Raw genomic sequence first — 24,060 nt, forward strand, 5'->3', positions numbered from 1 at the left:
ACTGAAACTAATTAGCTCATCGGATTGGTGGACATTTATCAGACAGTTAAAAATGAAAAAATATCCAACGTTCTTTTGTACAAACAAGTGTCAGTGCATCAGAGGTTAGGATTATTCCAAAAAAATATGATTTTGTGATTTTTACTTTATCTACTGTGGGTTCTAAAATTTAGTCGGTTTAATTTAGCTAATATATGCATTATACTATATTTTCTGAGTGCCTGTGTATTGACCAAGGTACTCTGGTAGAGTATCAAACAAATTCCATGACAATAAGGACGAGAACAGTTAGATTGATATGATGAACGTTCCTCCTAGGAATAATCTGTCACTTCATCTTTATTTAAACTAATTAAGGACTTTAAATGAAAGATTCTTACATCCACTCGGTTGGATCTTACGTTACCGTCCAGCCAGAAGATAACTTTCAACATGTATTGTACGTGCCAAATCCGAACCGTCTAATAGGTTGGACCCACCATTAAGATCATTTTTCGTGAAAATGAGTCACGTCAAATCTCTTGTATTTTGTTATTAATCTATATCGTTTGGATAGATGTTGTAGATTGGCCCCCCTGATGAGTGGATTGAGCTCAATGTTGTAGATGGTGATCCTCATGGTGGGGTCAACCTATTGGATAGGATGGATGTCGAATCAACGGGATAGGTTGGAAGTTACCTGGTGGGTGGATGGTAATTTATCGTCCAACCAGATGGGCGTGAGAAATATTCTCCCCTTAAAGCCCTAAAAGTATCATCCAAATTCATTTCATTAAATGATCATTCAAGAGAGATGGACGGTGTGGATATAGCACATACATCATGATGAGGCCCACGAAAGTATGCCTTATGAACACACTTCTGTTAATTCGGTATGATCAGATAATTTCAAAGGATTACTGTGCTTTGAAAGCAAGTAATATCAATAAAAGTAGAAAGTATCGGTGTGTGATTTACACTTCATTACTCCAGTAATTCATCAAGAGGAAGGGTCCACATTCTATTACCAAATACATGTGTACCCCACCCAATGAACATACAAGATCATTTGATTATCGGCATAGGGCATCTACATCTCCGGCCCAAACAAATGGATGGCTTGGATATCTCACACGTGTCACTTAAAACGTGTATGGGATTACCAAACATTTTATATTAATGTACTAGTGCTAACATAAAGGTCCCACTTACAATGCTCACAGCCTATTTTCGGTACGCCCAGACAAGGACTATGATTGTGGTCCTAAAAGACAGCGTATGGTACAATTTTTTTAACGGTACAATATTACTCCTCTTGCTTACATGAATCTTATTAGTTATTATATCTTAAAGCACAAGAATGATATATGCTCTGCTGGAGTATGTCCATCCATACTCATACACATGCTGCATAAATGTAAACAATCCAGACCGTCCAAATCGTGACCTTCAATATTACATGTGTCACAATCATTTACTCCAATAACATACTATCTATGGTTGAATTCGGCGCATAGACCTTTTCTCAGATTAATCGTGTTTGATGCACCATTAGTTGAACGGTTAGGATCATCTTACGAATGTGATTTTTTTGTCATGCCTAATCCATATTGGGTTCAACGATTTGGATGCATTGGATGTGCCACGTGGACACTGAAGTGAGATATTTCTTTCCATCAGTAGGACCCACCTCCTAAAGGGCTTGTTTGTGTGTCCCACCTTCAAGAAACAGTTATGATCGTTGATTATTTTGTTTATTTGTTTTTTAATTTGGTTCAGATGATGTGATTTTCACTTAATGATAGGATTTTACAGCGTGATTTCCATCAAAGTGGGCCACATTAGTGAAGCACATTAGCAACATGCGCGTGCGCGCACCAACAACAGGTGCGCACATAATCATTCTGAGCGTGCGTACCCATATGCACGTGCGGTTAGTAAGGCACTCTCGTGCGCGGATTGTGTAGTGAGGCGCTCACCACCCTTTATCCTACTGTGAAGATTATGTGGGACCCACATTGATGTATGTGATTTATCCACTCCGTCCATCCGTTATTACAGATCATTTTAATGAATGATAGAAAAAATCGAAGTAATAAGAACCTCAAATGGGCCACACCACAGGAAAGAGTGGAAAGTAAATGTTGACCATTGAAAACTTCTTGGGGTTTCACGGAAGCTTTGGATTAATCTGATATTTTTGTTTTCTCTTCATCCATGTCTTTTTGATATTATCAACAGTTTAGATTACAAATAAAAATAACTGTGGACCCTATGATGGTTTCAACGGTGGATGTCATTATGTACATTGTTTTCTGTGGTGTGGTCCACCTGAAACTTTGATATAGTTAAGTTTTGGTTTCGTGGCATAAAATGGTCTGGGAAAACGTATGGACGGCGTGGATATAACATATACATCATGGTGTGTCCCACGGAGTCTTCACGCCATGGTAAGGGTGGTGAGCGCCTCGCTATACAATCCACTTCCGGCACTCTCACGACGGTGTAAGAGAGGGGTTATGCAGACCTCCGGCCAAGGATATTCACGGTGTCCTTGAGTTTGTACAAGTGGGCCTAGAAGATACGTGATCCAGACCGTTGACACGACACGCACCAACATGATGAGGGGTACCTAAAAATTTCGCCAAAATAAACAATCCTAAACACTTGAATCAGTGGCCTTATTGTATACAATTATAAGAGGCTATGCCATCATCGGTCCACATTCAACTGATCTGGGAGATGTCTAAAAAATCTTCCATCCATGTTGGGTCCCATCAGATAAACGGCACGGATTACCAGACCACGGGCCCACCTGTACAAAATCAGATCTCGAGGACACTGCAGATATCCTCCGTCCAGCTTTTATTTTTATGGGGTCATATGTATAGAGTATTGATGGGGGTATAGATAACGTGATACATCATGAGAAAGTTGGTTACAGTGGGTTTGTTTAGGTGGGCCCCTTAATTGGACTATTTGTATCGTACGTCACATTAAAGAGCCCATGTGATTCCGTGGTCGGCTCTGATCTGTGGCACAATGAACCTACAGAGGTTCATTGCCAATCAATGGTAGACATGGGTGTATGGTTGAGGAATGTGAACCGTCCATCTGTTGAGCCATATCATGGATGACCGTAGGTAGATAAATCATATCCAATAAGCAAAACCTACGTAGGGGTGCGCATCGAACCGGTAGAACTGTCCTACATAAGGGTGCACATCGAACCGGTAAAATTGTGGAACGAACCGGTAGAACCATCCTACGTATTGGTGCACATCGAATCAGTAGAACCGTGGAACCGGACTGGTACCGACCAAACTGTAAGGTTTGGTTTGGTTCTAGAGTGCACCGGTTCAATTTGATTTCCAAAAATCAAAGCTGTTTAATTCGGTTCAGTTCTTAGTTTGGTGGTATGTAGATCTAAATCAGTATGTATATCTAAATCGAACCGTAAACTGATCTGTAGAACCGAATTGTAGATCCAAATTGTGGAGCTAAATCTATATATTTTTTTAATAAAAAAAAAAACCCTAATACGCTTCACCTATTCTGGCCAACTTTGCTGAGGCTACCCCCAATTCCCCTCCACTCTCCTCCTCTCTATCTCTCTGCTAGAACCGTGAAACCGAACTAGTTTTAACAGTCCGGTGCCAGTTCAGTTCTAGGATGTTAACGGTCTGGTCCTGGTTCTGGTTATTCTACCGAACCTGCCCGTGTGCACCCCAGAACCTATGTATTTTATTTATGGGCTTCAAATGAAAGGTTAGAATAAAGAATTCCAATATTCTTGATAAGTCTACTAATCAGATGTCCGAAGTGTTCATCCACGGTAGTTTTTGTTCCATAAAGCTATATGTAGTAGAGCCCACCGGATGAATGGTACGGATTCACCCACCGTACAGCCACATGTCCTTTTCTTTTTCTTTTTTTTTCTTTTTTTTTTTTTTTTTTTTCCAGAAATGATTACTTGCGTATAACATCAGAGCCGTGCTAAAAGAGGGCCACATCATAAGGATGGCCTGGGACAAAATCATCATGGTCCATTCATCAGGAAGGCTAGATTATTGAAATTAACGTACAGCCGATGGTTCAAATCATTATATGTGTATGGCCCACAAGATGAGTGGATTGTTCCAATTTTTTCTACAGTTGAACTATATGGTATGGTCCACTCTTTTCATGGATCAGATATTTCACTGAAGTGATTTAAGAAAAGAATAAAAACATTGTATGTAAAGCTAAGATACAATCGTTGTGTATGATCATTTCTCTTGGGCCCTAGGAATAGAGTATTTAGTACACTCATGAGTCAAAAGTAGTGGCACTGAAATCTTGGCATTTAAAAGGTGTCATTGGTATATTTGCCTACGCCACCCTAAAAAGGTGAGTATACTTTTTTGGGTGCGTTTGGATGCACAAGTGAATTGAATTGAGAATCTTCATTTCAATTTTTTTTTTTTTTAAAAAAAAAAAAACATAAACATGTTTCCTAGTATCCATTAATGACTGTTAAAAGAAAAAATGAAATGAGCTGAGATAGTTAAAATTTGGTTATTTCTATTTTATTTGAATGATGATTGCAATTTGTTTTGATGGTGCATCCAAACGCACCCCATTCTAATGAACCACCACCAAATCTCATTTCTTAGAGGAGAATGTATCCAATGCTATGAATGCTGTGTTTGAGTTAGTTACCAAGCACTTAATGTATCTATTGTATGCTGCTTTGGACAACCATGGCCAAACATCACACCACTAAGATCATCGCAACCATCGGTTTGAGATTGTTGGACATTGAATACCGACCATTGGTTGGACATGTTTTTTGAGCCATAAGATTTGCAATCTTGGAAAGTCCTCAGATTAGCGGCCAAGATCACCTGATCAGTGTGGTGTTTTTGGGTGCGGCCCACCACTGGTAGGATCCAGCTGATGAAAAGGTTCATATCTTGTAGGCAGACGAAGGGCGTGACTTTAGCTGACGTGAATCGAAACACTTAATGTGGATGGAATCCAGTCCGTCCATCAGGCGCACCACCCTGTTCTTGGGCTAGGGTCCGAAAAACAGACGGATTCATTTCTCATGTGGACTACACCGAGTGTAACAGTTGAGAAGTAATATCCAACCATTAAAATCGCCCAAATTGTGTGTGGGGCCACCATGCCATCATCTTACTCGTCCGCACGACGGAGGGACGCTCTGAAAATGAGGACGTTCCAAGACTCATGTACGCATGATATCCAACCCATCCAAAGGGTCCGATCTTCCGTCAAGATTACCTAAATTTGGGCAGATCTATACATCAGGTGGTCCACCTGTGTACTTAGGACCTGATTGTGATTATCTAATTTTTTCCATGGTGTGGTCCACTTGGTGGGTGGATGAGTCTTATTTTCTCATCACAGGCTCTTCTTAGTGGGTTCAATCTTTTGGACGGATTAGATTTTGTATACACTTAACTTATGGACATTTGGGCGCAGTTGGACGATAGCCCTATTGGTCCAAAATGTACTAAGGTAGTCTGCTCTGTTTCGGTAGAAACATATCCATGGATGGTTAGTGTCCCATTTTCAGCATCTCTGCCATACTTACAGTCAACTAGGATTTGATTCGTACAGTTGATCTGGTGGGCCACTACGTAGACTCCACATTCAAAAGATTGTACATTAGGGGGCTAATCTAGCCGTCAGATCATTGTGTGTAAATAGACGGCTTAAAAAGGTTCCGAGAAAAAAAGTAACAGCGCAGATAGATTGACTCCACCTTTCGGCGATTCGCCATGCAGATGGCGGTCCACCTGATTACTGTTCCGATCACTCTGAAAGATTGCCACGTGTACATTGAGATGCTTGAGGGTCATACTCTCCAGCAGATTAGGATCCTGATTTCTTATAAATGGGGCAATGATTGATATATACCGTTGATTTGATGGGACGTGCCGCAGATGGAAGATGACCTAAAAAATCTTCATCTTTGGATAAGCTTAGCCACTAAAAAGCAACACAGAACGGTTGGATTGAAAGGAAAAAGCCAATGATTCAATTTAATTAGTTTTTGGCCACTTGGGTTATTCCATCCAAATCGGGTTCAATCAGATCAACGGTCCAGATCATGAAAATTGCCATGGATGATAGGTGGTGGGCCTAGCACCAATTGGATGGTCCTAGCATTTTGATCAATGAGCTTTGCCGGTGCAACGCGATCCATCAGAACCGTTTGGCTAGTAAAGATCATCCGATGGATCTTATCATTGGATTGTGAGCCATCCTTCACGTGGCCCACCAATGGACGGTGGAGATTGGTGGTTGAGATAAATTGCAGCGGTGCATTGGATCCCCAACCGAAGACCTATAACTTTATGCTACGACAGAGACCGTACACATCTGCCTGTCCTTTCTTCCAACCTTGTCCCCCACTTTACTCACCGCACGACCAAAATGACCTAAATACCCACTAAATTACCAAAATGGCTCATCATATCGTTTCAGAGTATCAAACTTAAGTGGTATGATATTGAGAAAAAGCTTTGATACTCTGAGAAAGTACGACGGATGATACGCGGGCACTTAAAAATTACTGCACTAATTTAAATTAAAATGTGCCATGAACCAAATTAACGTGACTTCAACCCATGTTGGGTTGGATGTAGATTGCCCGGTGACACTGCCGGCCTTGTGTCCTCACTATGACGTATGCATTTTATCCATCCCATTCATTCATTTTGCCGGCTCATTTTAAGGTATAATCTAAAAAATGAGGCAGATTAACATCTTAGTGAACTACATCCCAAGAAAGAGTAATGATTAAATGCCTACCACTAAAATTTTCTTAAGAATCATATAAGAGCCTGTTTGGGAGCCTGCATTTAGAACCCCTTGGATTTGAAACCCCCTCGTTTGAGAACATGCTACTGTGTTTGGCACCTGTGATTGAGAATCAACTTTATGTGAGAATTAATCTATATGCGGAATAGGCCCACGGATCTGTCTGTGCAAGGGACATGGCGATCAGGGGTTCAGATGGCTTACCTAGATGGGACGCCGCCATGGAAATCGGATAAGAATACCAGAATACCAGAATTCCTGTAGAGCTTAGGATCTTCCTCTCCTTCACACAATTTCTGCAATTCACAAGATGGAACTCGAATTTCTGCCGTGGTGTAGGATCGGGGACCCAGCTCTCTTTTATAGAGTCTGTGGAGAGGGAGTTTGAAACCCATCACAACTCTCTCTCCCATGCTCCACATTGTAGCATCCTAGTACAACTCAAATTACCGTCTGCGTAAGACAGTTATAGCATTCCAGCCCTAGTACGCAAAGCTGCGCAGATAGACTGCGCAGCGCATCACCTGAAGTGGGGCCACTGTTCTACTCAATCATCCAGTCCAACTAAATAACAATCCAGATCGTTGATCAATAAGGCCCGCTAAACAGAGTTCTTACATTCTCCCACTTGGGCCTCATTGAGCAACGTCAATGATGGTCATATAGAATAATTTTGAAAACAAGTTTTGATCCTTTAAGAAAATATCTAAATAATTAACCAATGAAACAGTTGGACAGTATGAGTAATGCTATTCAATCTGGTCTATTAAGACAGTCAGTATCGAAACGCGGTAGTCATCACAACATTTAATTTAGGCGAAGTGAGTCTAACCGCGATCATAAATACTTTCAATCTTAATGACATAGATCACGAACTAGGGAATGTGGTATAAAAATTACATACTTTAGTGTGATAATATGTGCCTATCCTTAAGAGGTCCTGAAGCTTTTTCATGTCTCCAACGAGACACAACTGTAGTTCCACTTACTCAAAATTTGCGCATATATATAAATAAGCAGAAATAAATCTTTATATCAAAATCATCCAAACAAACTGTATAAAACGAGATCTCTAAGTGTCTGTGAAAATCAAAGTACGCTCAACTCTCACTAACTGAAAACATCTGTAGGATCAATGACTCACATGGATATTACATGCTCCTGAAATGGCGTGATAGGGAGCCCTTTAGTGAGCGGATCTGCAATCATCTGCTTAGTGCCGATGAATTCCACGGACACTTGATGATTCTGAACTCTTTCCTTTACAACAAGATACTTGATGTCGATATGTCTCGACCTTGACGAATGCTTGTTGTTACTAGAGAAGGAAATAGCAGCCGAATTATCGCAAAATATTCTCAATGGTTTCGGGATATGCTCCAGTACCCGCAGACCTGAGAAGAAACTCTGTAACCATAGTGCCTGATTAGATGCCTCATGACAGGCAATAAATTCAGCTTCTATAGTAGATGAGGCTGTGGTAGATTGTTTTACGTTTTTCCATGACACAGCTCCTCCCACCATCATGAAGATGTATCCTGAAGTAAACTTCTTAGTATCAACGCAGCCTGCGAAGTCTGCATCTGAATATCCGATCAACTCAAACTGATCAGACCTTCTGTATGTGAGTCCGAAGTCTTTCGTTCTCTGAAGATACCGTAATACTTTCTTTACAGCTATCCAATGTTGCATTCCTGGATTAGATAGATATCTTCCCAACATTCCAGTGACAAAGGCAATGTCCGGTCGCGTACAGACTTGAGCATACATGATGCTCCCTACTACTGATGCGTACGAAAATTCTTTCATTCGATTCTTTTCTAAATCATTCTTTGGACACTAAAATAAATCAAATTTGTCGCCCTTCACAATGGACGACTTTCCTGAAGCACAATTTTGTATACCATACCTTTCGAGTACCCTAGTAATATAGGCCCTCTGTGACAAGCTGAGCAGTCCAAGTGTTCTGTCACGGTGAATCTAAATGCCGATGACATAAGAAGCTTCACTAAGGTCTTTCATTTCAAACCTTTGAAATAAAAATTTCTTGGTGTCGCTCAACATCCTGGTATCACTGCTAACTAACAAAATGTCATCAACATACAAAATTATCATAATGAACTTACTCCCACTGGTTTTAATGTAGATACATTCATCTACAGTATTTTCCACAAAGCCATATGAAGAAATTACTTCATGAAACTTAAGGTACCACTGCCGCGATGCCTGTTTCAACCCATAGATGGACTTCTTAAGTTTGCAAACCAAATGTTCTGAACCAGTAGCTACAAAACCTTCGGGCTGCAACATGTACACATTGTCATTCAGATCCCCATTGAGAAATGCAGTCTTTACATCCATCTGATGTAATTCTAAATCCATATGAGCTACAAGAGCCATTATGATCCTGAATGAGTCTTTCTTGGATACTAGTGAGAAAGTCTCCTTAAAGTCAATGCCCTCACGTTGGTTAAAATCATTGGCAACAAGTTTGGCTTTATATCGTTCGACATTACCTTTGGAGTCATGTTTGGTTTTAAATATCCATTTACAACCAATCAGCCTTATTCCAATGGGCAACTCTACAAGATCCTATACTTTATTGTCCTGCATGGATTTCAACTCATCTTTCATGGCATTAAACCAGCGAGAAGGATCATCACTTTGTTTGACTTGTGTAAAGGATTCAGGATCCTTTTTCACCCCTATACCAAAGTCGTGTTCCTATAAGTATACGATGTAATCATCTCGATTTACAGGCCTTCTCTCTCTTTCAGATCTTCTTAATGGTTCAGCTTGTTGGGTTTGATCTTGATTTTTCTCATCAGTGGTTTGTATATGAGGTTACGTGGTGCTCTGCAGTGACTGCAGAATCGACTGCATCATTAATGTCCACGTGATATGGATTGACTATGACAGGAGTCACAGTCCTTTGTTCCTCAAATACAAAATTTCTTATGTTCGTGCTCCCATTGTTTTCGGTGTCCTCAATGAATCTGGCATTCCCAGTCTCAACAATCTTGATGGAGTGGGAAGGACAGTAGAATCGATAGCCTTTTGATCTTTCTGGGTATCCAATGAAGAAACAACTTATGGTTCTATGATGAAGCTTCTTTTCATACAGGTTATAAATTTTGGCCTCAGCAGAACAACTCCAAACATGTAGATATCAGAGACTTGGTTTTCTCTCATTCCACAACTCAAAAGGAGTTTTGCTTACTGCTTTGCTGGGAACCCTGTTTAATATATGAACTGCGATTTTGATTGCATCACCCCACAGAGATTCTGGTAATGTTGAATTGCTGACTATACTTCGCACCATATCCATAAGGGTGAGATTACGTCTCTCAGCAACTCCATTCTACTCTGGAGTACTAGGCATAGTATACTGAGCAACAATACCACAATCCTGCAGGTATTTAGCGAATGGCCCTGGATTGCGTCCTGATTCGTCATATCTATCATAGTATTCACCACCACGGTCAGATCTGACAACTTTAATTCTCTTATCGAGTTGATTTTCAACCTCGGCCTTATAGATTTTAAAAGCATACAGGGCATCTGATTTCTCACTGATAAGGTATAGGTACTCAAAGTGAGAGTAGTCATTTGTAAAGGTAATGAAATATTTGTGGCCACTCCATGAGGCTGTAGGGAATGGTCCACAGATATCTGTATGTATAACCTCTAATAGATCTACACTCCTGGTTGCACCTTTCTTTCTCGTTCTAGTCTGTTTCCCTTTTATGCAATCAATGCATACTTTATAGTCAGAGAAGTCTAGAGAATGCAAAATTCCTTCTCGCACAAGCCTGTCTAATCTCTCACGAGATATATGGCATAGCCGTCTGTGCCACAACATGGAGGAATTCTCATAGTCTAGTCTTCGCTTGGATCCCACTACATTTCCATGCAAGGTATTAATATTATAGACGTGAGAGGCAATCAAGTCCAACTGGTATAAGTTGTTTACTAAAGAGCCGGTTCCAACTTTAATCGAATTAAAGTAAATACTAAAACTTTTATCTCCAAAGTGGAACGAATATCCCAACTTATCCAAACAGGAAATTGAAACCAAATTGCGCCTTATAGACGGCACACAAAATGTATTTACTAAATTCAAAAAATGACCAGTCTTCAACTTAAGCATATAGACTCCTATTGCCTCCACGTCAACTTTGACATCATTGCCTACGTATACTGAGCGCTCCGCATCAGTTGGTGGCCTGGCCTGTAGTAATTCCTATATAGAAGTGCATATGTGAATAGTAGTTCCTGAATCTATCCACCAGGAATCCACTGACACATCGGTCAGATTAGATTCAAAACAGACAAGAACAAAATGATTACCTTTCTTTATGAGTCAATCCTTAAAACTTTCGCAGTCTTTCTTTAGATGACCTGTCTTTTTATAAAAGAAGCATGGTTTGCATTTAACTCGTTTGCGTTTAGATCCATTTCCAGATTGATTCTCATGGTTTCCAGATGGAGGACCAGAGAATCCATTATTAGAACCTTGTTTCCTCTTCCTTCTACTTTTATTCCCTTGCCCATGCCCTTGTCCTGAGGTCACCATATTAACATTTTGAACTTTTATCATCTGTCTGATCCTGTCTTCTTCTTGGACGCACTGAGTGATGAGTTCATCCAATGTCCACATGTCCTTCAGAGTGTTATAGTTTACCAGGAACGTGCCAAATTAGGGAGGTAGGTTGTTCATGATCAAATGAACCAGTTGATCATTAGTGAGTACAAGCCCTAGAGCACGAATCTTAGAAACAACTTCGATCTACTTTACAATGTATTCACGGATGTTGCCTTTTCCATCGTAGGACGAGCGAGTCAATTTATTCAAAAGAATGCCCACTTCAGATTTATCAGATTTCTTGAATCGTTTTCCCATTTCAGTTAGGAAAACTTTGGCCTTATCTGTTTCAGGCATAACACCCTTCATCGATTCAGAAATTGAATACTTAATGACTTTCAGGCATGTATCATTTGATCTAAACCATGCAATCCATCGATTATATTCAGCTTCAGTGGCATTATTAGATGGCTTTGGCGGTTCTGGTGTTATCAGGGCAAGATCTAATTGAAGACAGCCCAGTACAACTTCAATGGCGTTCTTCCATTGAGCGTAATTAGATCCATTAAGGGCAGGGACTTGATTCTGGTTAGTTAGAATTGAGACTGAAATAAAAGAGATGCATTTATACTCATATTAGTTCATAATTTCACAAAGCAATTTAGTGAATGTAAACAAATATCAGGCAAAGTTAATCAATTCAGTTGCTAAGGGAGGCATCAACTGAATCATCCAGGATGACGATGGGCCCAACCATCTCATCCTGGTGAGAATCTGTTACATCATCATCATTCCTCCTGTGGGTGGTAATAATAATGTGCTAGTGATTCTCCTGAACATGAAGCTAAGTGATATGAGTCATGTAAATCTGAGACACTGAATACCTGTGGGTGAGATGAGTCTTTCAGTTTTACATCACTAGCACCATTTACTTCACCCGTTCACGTGTTTGCAAACGATAATCGTCTACGTTTTCGTTACCGTAAGCATGAAAATGTGAACGCAATTGTATGTTATCCTCCTTATCCCAATGTTACAAGTCTGTACTTGTAGAATTTTCATTGATTGAGGTCACTATGGTGGCTAAAACAATCGAATCCAATATTACTAATACAGACTTAGGATAACAATTATAATCTTGCCTTTCAATGGATTATATCTTAATCAATCTGATACGGCCCACAAGACGGTTGGTATTGATCATTGGAAAAATAGTAACCTTAATGTGAAACAAACTGAAAGGTTTCACACCATATATTCCAATGGTCCATATCAACTCCTAAGGATGGGTGATGAGCCAACGATAGGGCTGAATCTGAATTCTGTATGATCAGAACGTGTCTAATGAGCATGACGGAATCAGTCCCTGAATAGAATGGAGTTATATAATTAGATGCGTAGGTACTTGCACAAGTGTTCATAATACGAACAGATTAGTCTTAATGCTTAATACTTAGCATATAAAGTTTTCACAAATGCCCAGTGCATGAGTTAGTTAATATGCTCATGAGACAGTTCAGATCTAATAAGCATGGAACGTAATTTGAACGGTCCAAAACTTGGCATTAAATGTACTAGATCGAAATCATGGCCCACCATCAAAACAACATACCGGGCCCACTACCAGCGACAAGCCCACAAGAGAGTAGGAATACGTCCCGTTCGCGGTTACTGAGGTCGGACCCGAGTACATGTAGTCGGGTCCAAAGACTCGAAACTTATTAAGGTCGATTTCGACCTAATAGCCGCTGTATACCACCGAGCAGCAGTCGTCTTCGACCGACTGAGGGCAGCAGCGAAGGAGAGTGCGAGTGAAAAATCTCCCCTTCCTGAGATGAATCTCCAGCCAGATAAAAATCTCTACGCCTCTATCATCCTCGACGCCGACGATCATGAAATCTTCTTCGAATCCGTATGAGGAGTTCGTCAACACGATGATGATGGTCACGGTCAGACGATGTGGCAATCATCAGGATTCATCGGCCATGAATGGAGGTGGTGGGTTTGGATCCAGTTGAATCGAGGGTTATAGACAGCATCCGTGAGATAATCCAAGTATCCATGGCTGTCTTCCACAAACCGCTGGTAAGGGTATCGAACGACCTCAACTCAGGGATTTTAGAATTTTTAATTGTTGGTTCTGGATGCTGAATCCGTAATCAGATTACTTGATTCAGGGATTTCAAAATCCCTAATCACCACCTGGATTTTGGGGATTAGAATCTGAAATCCCTAATCGAGTGGATTTAGGGATCTGGGTTCAGAAAATCCCTAATTAGAATCTGGAATATGGGTTGGGGATCTGAAATTCCCCGTAGCTATTTTGGGAATTGAAATCCCTGATTTGGATTTGAGATTCGAATTTGAAATCCATAATATGGATGGCTGGATTTGGGGTTTAGGACTGAAATCCCCAAATTAACTAGATTTGGGTTTCGAATAATCCCTAATTAATATCTAGATTTGGGATTTGAATTCGAAGCCCCTAATTATGGTATTGAGGATGAAAATCCCTAATCGGATTTGAAAATCCATATCCCAATTTAGCTGATTTGGGAATTTGAAATCTGATCTGGAATTAGAATCCCTAGAGGATGAATCTGATTGTGAAATAGATAATCTGATCATCCATGCCTTTGCATAGTGGCTCTGATACTAACTGTGGGAATTAATCTATATGCGGAATAGGCCCACGGATCTGTCTGTGCAAGGGACATGGCAATCAGGGGTTCAGATGGCTTACCTAGATGGGACGCCACCGTGGAAGCCGGATAAAAATACCAGAATACCAGAATTCCTATAGAGCTTAGGATCTCCCTCTCCTTCACACCCTTTCTGGAATTCATAAGATGGGACTCGAATTTCTGCCGTGGTGTAGGATCGGGGACCCAGCTCTCTTTTATAGAGTCTGTGGAGAGGGAGTTTGAAACCCATCACAACTCTCTCTCCCATGCTCCACATTGTAGCATCCTAGTACAACTCAAATTACTGTCTGCGTAAGACAGTTATAACATTCCAGCCCTACTACGCAAAGCTGCGCAGATAGACTGCGCAACGCATCACCTGAAGTGGGGCCCACTGTTCTACTCAATCATCCAGTCCAACTGAATGACAATCCAGATCGTTGATCAATAAGGCTCACTAAACAGAGTTCTTTCACTTTAATCCAAAAGTAGTTGTGCATGTATAGTATATTTTTGGGAGTTTGAATTTAATTATTAAATCAACTTTAATATATCTAATTAGTGGCTTATGTAATGTTTAATACAATAATTATAATAAGCCTGCTAAAACATATGCTTTGCCTAAAAATGATGAAATTCCAAGTCTCGGATGAGCCACAAGCATAAGATCATGTCCGAGTGACTAACCAATGAAACATGATGAAATTCCAAGTCTCAGATGAGCCACATGCATAAGATCATGTTCAAGTGACTAACCAACGATTTTTAGGAGAAGGAATGGAACACACCATAGGTACATGGGTATTGAACGCTTATCATTGAAAACTTTTCAAGGCCATAAAGGTGTTAGATCAAGTTTATTTTTTGAGACACATCCTAAAATGATTTTACAAAATGGATTGACGGCATGGATATAACACATGTATAAAATAGATGCGTGAGACTGATATTATATACCAACACTTTTTATTTTTCTTTGAACTATAATAGTAATGATAATTATTATTTATTTGCCATTAATATATTGTATTACTGTAAAAATCGCTAATCCAAACATACACCTATCACAATGTCTTCTCTCAATAGTTTATCTAAATGCTAGTCTCACATAGTTATGAGTTTTATGTCTATTCAAGTGTTGTGAATGGTGAATATGTAACTATTCAGACTTAAGTGTAGAAATCACAAACATAATGGAGCCCACCAATATACTCACCGCATTAATCCAATAACATAATCTACACCGATGATCATGTAAGGCCCACCTAATAAAGGTCTTCCACTCACATCACATGTGTATCAAGCTGCTTTGAGCCATTAAAACACTATCGCTCATGGCCAACACTAGTATGAGTTGGGCAATATATACTTATTTTGTAAGATATGTCAAATCATGATTTAAATATTGAAAAATAATTATTAAAAATTCAGTCGCTTTCAAAACATGATTGAAATTTTACAACCCATTTTATTTTTTTTAAGTAATAAAAAATTTAAATTTAGAAAATTGGATTCCTTAATTCATTTCCACCTTTTCCTAGTATTCAAATAAGGATTCAACCTTGCATTACTGAAACCCACTTCCACGAGATTTGATTTCCAGGAGCTGACCTCTTCAATGGTCCATCCAAAGATGCTTGAATGACTGAGTAGTTATTTATTTATACACTGGCAGAGCGTGTTAGTCATACTCATGCACTAAGTTCATTTGTATATGTGGCACATATGCAACTCAATCCAATCATCCAAACCGTTGATTTCACTATCGATGGGCCACATTCACAAACCAGATTGATTGGACAGACGTATCCGACATTAGTTTGAGTCCTCCAGAAATTGTCCATCAGTTGGCTATTTAAGATCATCTTTTTAAAGCGTATTTTGGGTCACAATCCATCTAGTTGGGGCCCACTATTTGAACGGTTCTTGAGGTACATATATGCTGTGTGGACAATGGGTGGGCCCAACGGTACGGATATTCATCCTGCCAAAGTACTCTCACCATAGAGGCACAATGGCACATGGGCTGCCCGAAAACTATTTAGTGCGTTTGGAGTATGGGAGGTACTGGGCCTTCAATTCATTGCCTTACACGTGGCATACTTGAATGAGATCCGAACCATCCATCTGTTAGGTCTAGTATTGCATAACTATTGTAAAAAATATTAATTTGTTTGGATTATCCTAACACTTAAATCAATGGCATAAAAATCGACGCTAGAAGATATCGAAAGAGGCCCACCACATTCAAGTGACGAAAATGTTCATCTGTTAAATGGTTAGGATGGTCTGATCGAGGCAGTCTTTACTCAGTAGCTAATCAATGGCAGAGCCTCTGGGATGCATGGTTCAGATCATCGTACACATGTGCCACGTTTACAGTCCACCATGCACATCGTACACATGACAGCTCTTCCCTTACAATATTTTCGGGCCTAAATGCTAGGATAGTTTTTTGTTACTCTGGAAGAGTATCGAGCTTAATACACAGGCACTCATTAAGTAAAATTGACAAATATGAACTCGAAAATTAAATCGACTATATTGTGTAAACCATTGTCGCCAAATCATAATCTTAAATTTGGACTTTTTAAGAAATACCAACCTTTGATTCGTAGATACTTATTCGTTGAAATATGACCATTGATATTTTTCGAGGCTTCAACAGTATTTCCGCGTGAGAACTGATCAGATACAGCCACCTTTTCCCACAAACGCGTCACAAGTGAAATCTATCCTGTCCATCCGATGATGATGAAGCTAAGCAACAGATGCAGAGGCGACATCATGGCAATATCAATGGACGTAGTGTGGTTTGACCTAGTGACTGGTGAGGCCCACCCAATAAGTAGATCAACCTCATTTTTGTTCCAACTGTTACTTATGGTGTGGCCCACATTTATCATGGACCGGATATTGTACATATGTTATACGCTGGTGGAAAAAAAATGGCTGTATCACAACTTATGATACAGCCGCTGTATCTTATCATTTCTTTTCGAGAAAATGACCACTGTAGACGATACCTTTTATCCAGCGGTTTTTATGAAGGAATACAAACTTAAGTTACCAACTTAGACTAGCACGTGCGGACAGCGACTTTGAGGACGCAATTACCGCTCCCTTCCTTTCGAAGACGAGCGCTGACGCTGCTCCAACCGAGAGTTGTACGGACGGCTCAAAAGAGATCAAAGTTACATGGCCCGATAGCTATGTATTTATTATATCCCCAGCGTTCATCCATATTTCGAGATCATTTCGAAGCATTATCCAAAAAAAAGAATCATATCCTAAGATCAACTGGACCACACCACAAAGAGCAGCGGGAAAACTGATTTTCACCGTTAAAAATTTTGTAGGGCCCACCATAACATTTATTTTCCATCCAATCTATTCATAAGGTCACAAAGGCCTGGATGAAGAGGAAATAAAAAAAAAAATCATAATGATCCAAAACTTCTGTAACCCCTAAAAGGGTTTCAATGGTAGACGTTCAATTCCTCACTGCCTTTCACAGTGTGGTCCACTTGACAATTATATCCGTCTTATTTTATGTCTCAAGCTTAATATGAGCTTGCCAAATAGATGGACGGTTTGGATATAACACAGACCTCATGATGGGACCCACAAAAGGTGGTGGGGATTACAATAGCAAAAAAAAATAAAAAAACCAGAACCTGTGGCTACGGTTTTCTATAGCTACCGATTATAACCGTAGCTATATTCGTAGCCCTGCTTTTTTAATAATTGTATCTCTGCGATCAATGGCGGCTCCCGCGATTCCACCGCAAGTCGCTATCCTGGTCGGCGATCAATCACGAATTTCACGATTCCACCCTCCGATCTATGACTACGAATTATAACCGTAGCTATAACCATATCCTTTTCCTTTTTTAGTTTTTATTTTTTTATTTTTTATTTTTTTTTTGCATGAAGAATTTTATTTTACCTATATTTTTCTCTAACACATATTTATATAAATATGTATATATAAGCATATAAAAAAAATTCATCTCTTTTTTTCATTTATTTCTTTATTCATATAACAAGAATATCTTCTAAACCAAAATTAGTTACTTGACGTACCATATATGATTTTACGGCTGAAAGTTAGGCGGGCTCAACCCGACCAACCTGTGACCGACCTGACTTTGGGTTGGGCTTGGGAAGGATGTATCGAGTTTGGTCTTGGGGTTGGGCCATACAAACACAAACCCGATAAAACTTGAGTTGGGCTCGGGTTGAGGTCTCGAGTTGCCTGACCCAACACAAACCCGATTAAGATATAAGTTTCTTATAAAATAATTATAATTGAGTGCAGATCATTTGTATTGAAGGCAAAGGAAATTCCAATGCCTCCCCTCAAGCTAACAAGATGTAACATCCTGGATTTTCACTGTTTTGGATTTCCAAAAATCCATCAATTTTTATTTTTATTTTTTAATTTTATTTAATTAACCTAAATATTACTTAATAACCATTAGCACTCAATGTCAGTGTATATAGGGGTGGTACCAGTAAAGAGTCGCACCAGTCCAATTAATCAACCGTAGGAAGCCAATGAATCCGCCCGATCACTTGAACATCAGGTGTAGTGTAACGTCCCGCCCAACCAGAACAGTGTCCTGGGGCGTCCACGTAGGATTTGCCGCTGGATTGTTCGTTTAAACTACTCATGATTTAGTGCCACAACTAAATTAAGTTAGGATTGGCCCATTAGAGTAGACCGGTCGGGTTATGATTGGGCCAAGTGCAAACCGTCAAGCCAAATGGCCATTTACACCTGGCGACAGCCCGTACGGGCTATACAGCGACACGGGAAGGTCAGAAAATTATAAAAAATTCAAGGGAGCATAGATATCACTGGGCTTGGGGACCATCGCGGACCACGGACCCAATGGATACCCAGAAGTGGAATCTGGCACTTGTCAGATGCGCCCCACCAATGCCAAAATTAGAATCTGGCATGTGTAAATAAAACTGAAATGTAAGACATTTCAGCCGTCAGATTTCTTCATAATTTACGATGAGGGTCTAATGTATTTTTCTACACCCGCCCACAAAAATCTGGGACCCGATCGTGAAACGGTGACCATTGATCGTAAATCGGACCGTTGCGGTAAAACCCCGGATCCGTTTGCCTTCAAATTTTGCATTGCCTTTCATCAGGCCATGAAGCACCTATTCTATAAATTTCGTGACCAGGGACCCATCAGAGCAACCCCGTTACTCTTTTAGCTTAAAACCAACGGCTTAGAGTAATCATGACCAAATCTTCACTTTCACTAATTATAAATAGACCACACTATGAACATAGTTAATCCAAACCCTAATCATTGCCCTCGAGAAATCTCAATACCCAATTCATTCCAGAAATGCCTTGATTTTCTGAACAAGCTCTAGGCCGCTCGTTGGCGGGCCACTAGTTCCAAAACTATAGAATAATGTCCGTCTGATTGGGCTTGACGTCCATCGCGAGAATCGGACCTGGGTATGATCCAGAACCGGTCAACTTGAGCTGAAGAACGAGTGCATGAGAAGTGCAAATACCCTAAAGGAAGGAGTTGGAACTTAAGTGAATTGAGTCGTCCACTCTTATCAAAGTTGAGGATTTCGGACCGTCGGTTTGCGACCAAACTTTACCCATGGAGTAAGGATATTTTCCTGCTCATATCAGTATAGCCGCGGCCCTGATTGACTATCGGTGACCGTTGAACAGACTTCTTATCATATCTGTCGATCGGCGCATCCAAATGGCTGGTTGATCATATCCATACGTAGATCATCATTAGGGCTAACTATCTTACGGTGTATATTGACTTGTACACCCCATAGTGGGCCCTAGAGGCTAGAAAGACCCTCTCATAGGTCTAGAATAGTAAAAACCCAACACTTGGGGCCATTGTCACCAAATCTGGCATTATAAAAGGGCCTCATTTGGGGCACCCCTCTCCTCATACGAATTTGCCCTAGAGAAAAGAAAGAGAGAAAGAGGAGAAAGAGAGAAGGAGAGAAGGAAGAAGGGAGAGAAAGGTGGGCTCAAGGGAGGTGAGATCTAGAAACCCCTCTTCCCTTTGCTCAAGAAATCCTACATCCACAAATACAAGTGATTTTCATCCGATTGGGGAGGTAAGCACCCATCCTTTTTGTAATCTTTTGTGTTGAGCTAGGATTTGTATAAAATCCTAACATGCAAGTGCATTGCCTTAGGATTCCGGCCGATCAACATCGAGTTTGACGTTTCTAGGTCGTTTTTCAAGATCCCAACGATCCATAGGTGCGGACTATTATCCTTAGATGGCCTAGCACCGATTATAATAGGAGTTTAATGATTTTATTTGTTAGGTATGATGTATTGAAAAATCTAGAGAAAACCTAGAGATGACATGTTGTTGGAATTGTATGAATCATATGTTTATTTCTCCTTGATGTTAATCTTGCATCTCTCATGATCTAGTGTATGGACGATCACATGCTCATATTTGGTTAATTTTTTTCTCATATGTGTTGCCTCATATTGTGTATGATTCATTTGCTTTTATGTATTTGATCCCTTGAGGTGTAGGAAGTGCTTAACTTCCCCACCAACCCACACCACACACATACACCTTATTCATGATATTAATAGTTTGCTTACTAGAGAAATTTAAATTATATGTTGAGCAACATAAGAACATGGTGTTGAATATGTTTAATGTTACATTGGTAGTTGGCATGTTATGAGTCATTATTCCTACCCTTGGGTTGGTGAGGAACATGAGGAGAGCGAAGGTGGTTCCGTTGGTAGGACCACCTTGAGGCTAAACCCATGGGTTTGGACGAGTACATGTGGGCGGCAGTAGCTAGGCTACATGGGTCGCTTGTACCCAATGTCGTTCCGCCACATACTTGTCTAGGCTCGTGCGGTTTAGTCCACTGGCTGACCCACCTAGTTTGTTAACCTTGTTTGCTCACATATGTATGGAAACTGGAACACCCCACCACCGTTGTAGCCCATCGATACCGGATGAAATATTGATCCACAGTCTCGTGAGCCGGGCATGGTGGAATGGGACACTATGTCCGAGCTGTCGGCCTACGCTATGGTGTCGCGCCTCCCCGTAGTGACCTCGAGCGACCCCACATTCAGCACCCCCCATGTGCTTGAAGTCGGGGATGGGGAAAACCTGACGGGGTTAAGGATCGTGGGGTCTCGGCCTCACACATTGAGGGGTCTTGGCCTCGCAACTAGTTCAGGGCATTTGATACATGGAGTGTATCAGATTCTCAAATCTGCTGGATGAATGGACTTAACTAAGAACCTGGTTAACATCATCATTGCATGACATTAGCTAGGTTGGTGACTCGGCAGTCGAGGTCGCAGAAGGAGTGTTGTCATACGCGATCGTTAGATGGAGTCGCTCGAGGGAGTGTTGTGGCGAGGGCATACATCATATCATCCTGCATGCATGCGCATTAACAAGACTAGATAGATGTTTATGATTGATTACTTTTCATTAAATTCTTATTATAATTGATGCTTATTACAACTCATGGCTTATAGCACCCACTGAGTTGATCACTCACTCCCACTCTGGGACGGTGTTTTAAAACACCAACCAGACCCATTTATAGATGCAGGTGACTCAGGATTGGAGGAGCCTGGCGAGGCGAGCTTTGACAAGAAGGATGAGTCATCTTATTTCCAGTTGATGGACGACTCTCCATCGGCTTGATGGGCAGGATCGGGATTGCTGAGTAGTGGGCTCAGCCTTATCATTTTTGGGATATAGTATTCTTTTGTTGTTTCTGTTGGGCAACGCCCTGTGTAACCCATTTATATTTTTAGACCTGTATATATCATAAATCTCTTTCATTTCAGTAGACTTGTGTGATTATGTTTCATGTTCCAGGAAATTTCAAGCTGCGCAATTAAAACGGATTAAATGCATATTAATGAAAATCAGTTATAAGTGACCCCGAGAACTCGGGAGTCAAGCGTATGCACGACCCCCAATTTCCAGGGCGTTACACAAGATATGTCGGATTTTCCTCTCCTAAATAAATTGCTTAATACAAAATACGACTTGTAATGGAGTAGTTGTCCTATATTTTAGCTTGTTTGTTTAGAAAAAAATGCATGGAAATGATCGTGAAGTGAAGGGAATTGACCGTGAAATGAAAACAGAATAGCCGGAATTGACCATGAAATGCATGGAAATGACCGTGAAGTGAAGGAAAATGATCGTGAAATGAAACGGAATCGCCGGAATTGACCATGAAATGCATGGTAATAACCGTGAAGTAAAGCGAATTGACCGTGAAATATATGGAAATGACCGTGAAGTGAAGCGAATTGACCGTGAAATGCTTGGAAATGACCGTGAATCAACACCGAATAGTTGGGAATGACCGTGAAGTGAAGCGAATTGACCATAAAATGCGTGAAAATGACCATGAAGTGAAGGGAATTGACCGTGAAATGCTTGAAAATAGCCAATGATTCCAATATTCTCTAACTTGGGATAATCATGATATTCTTCAATATGCAATGTATTATATGGTAATTCATTAATGATCGAGATTCTGCTAGATATTTTAATGGATCTTATAAAGTATCATAAATTATTTGGTCGATTGGAACTATCGACACTAGACCAACCAACCTAGTTATTTTCTAAGATTCCATCGAGTCGATGGTGGAAAATCCATTTGAGCAAGGCAAATATGAATTTCAGCGGGGCAAACATGAAATTGAGCAGGCCAAACTGGAAATTGAGCGGGACAAACCGGAAATTAAGCGGGCCAAACCGGAAATTGAGCAGGACAAACTGGAAATTGAGCGGGCCAAACCGGAAATTGAGCAGGACAATTTGAAAATTGAGCAGGCTAAACTGGGAATTGAGTGGGCCAAACTGAAATTTGAGCGGGCCAAACTGAAAAATGAGCGAGCCAAACTGAAAATTGAGCGGGACAAATTGGAAATTGAGCGGGCCAAACTGGAAATTGAGCGGGACAAACTGATATTTGAGCGGGCCAAACTGGAAATTTCCAGGGAGGCCTGCATGCATTGTAATATGTGGGGGCCTGTGCCCCGGGCTTAATACAGTGATTAGGGAAATAGTATGTGGTTTGCACCACACGTACAAAGTCAACAAAATCCTTAGAATAGAAGTAAGGTTTTACATTGTTAGACTCTGCAAACTTATTTTTTTCTTCTTATAGTTTTACTTTGACCAGCCATTACTTTTGGGCTTGTCCTTCTTGTTTTTGTTTGTAGTTCCTCTTGGAGGGAATTGAAATACTGAGTTAGCAATGATGATATTTCTCATGCAATAAATATTATTAAAAAAATAATATTTGAACACTAGAGAACGCGATGGGTTGGAATGTATTTAATTTGGACACGAACACTACATAGGCATAAATTTGGCATGCCACATCCGGATACAATTAGATTATCATTTTGTAAATGGCCAATGATTCCAACATTCTCTAACTTGGGATAATCATGATATTCTTCAATATACAATGTATTATATGGTAATTCATTAATGATTGAGATTCTACTAGATATTTTAATGGATCCTATAAAGTATCCTGAATTATTTGGTCGATTGGAACTATCGACATTAGACCAACCAACCTAGTTATTTTTCAAGATTCCATCGGGTCGATGGTGGAAAATCCATTTGAGCGGGGCAAACATGAAATTAAGCGGGCCAAACTGGAAATTGAGCGGGCCAAACTGAAAATTAAGCGAGCTCAATTTTTACCTTCCGTTGCTCAATTTATAGGTTCCCTAGCTGAATTTCTAGCTTCCCTCGCTCAATTCGTAGGCTGTCTCACTCAATTCCTAGCCTCCCTTGCTCAATTTCTACATTAGCTCACTCAATTTCTATGTCGCCTTGCTCAAATCCTGGGTTCCCTCGCTCAATTTCTAGGTTCCCTCGCTCAATTTCTAGCTTCCTCGCTCAAATCCTAGGTTGCCTCGATTAATTC

This window comes from Magnolia sinica, chromosome 14 (assembly GCF_029962835.1).
Source record: "Magnolia sinica isolate HGM2019 chromosome 14, MsV1, whole genome shotgun sequence".
Lineage (NCBI taxonomy): Eukaryota > Viridiplantae > Streptophyta > Magnoliopsida > Magnoliales > Magnoliaceae > Magnolia > Magnolia sinica.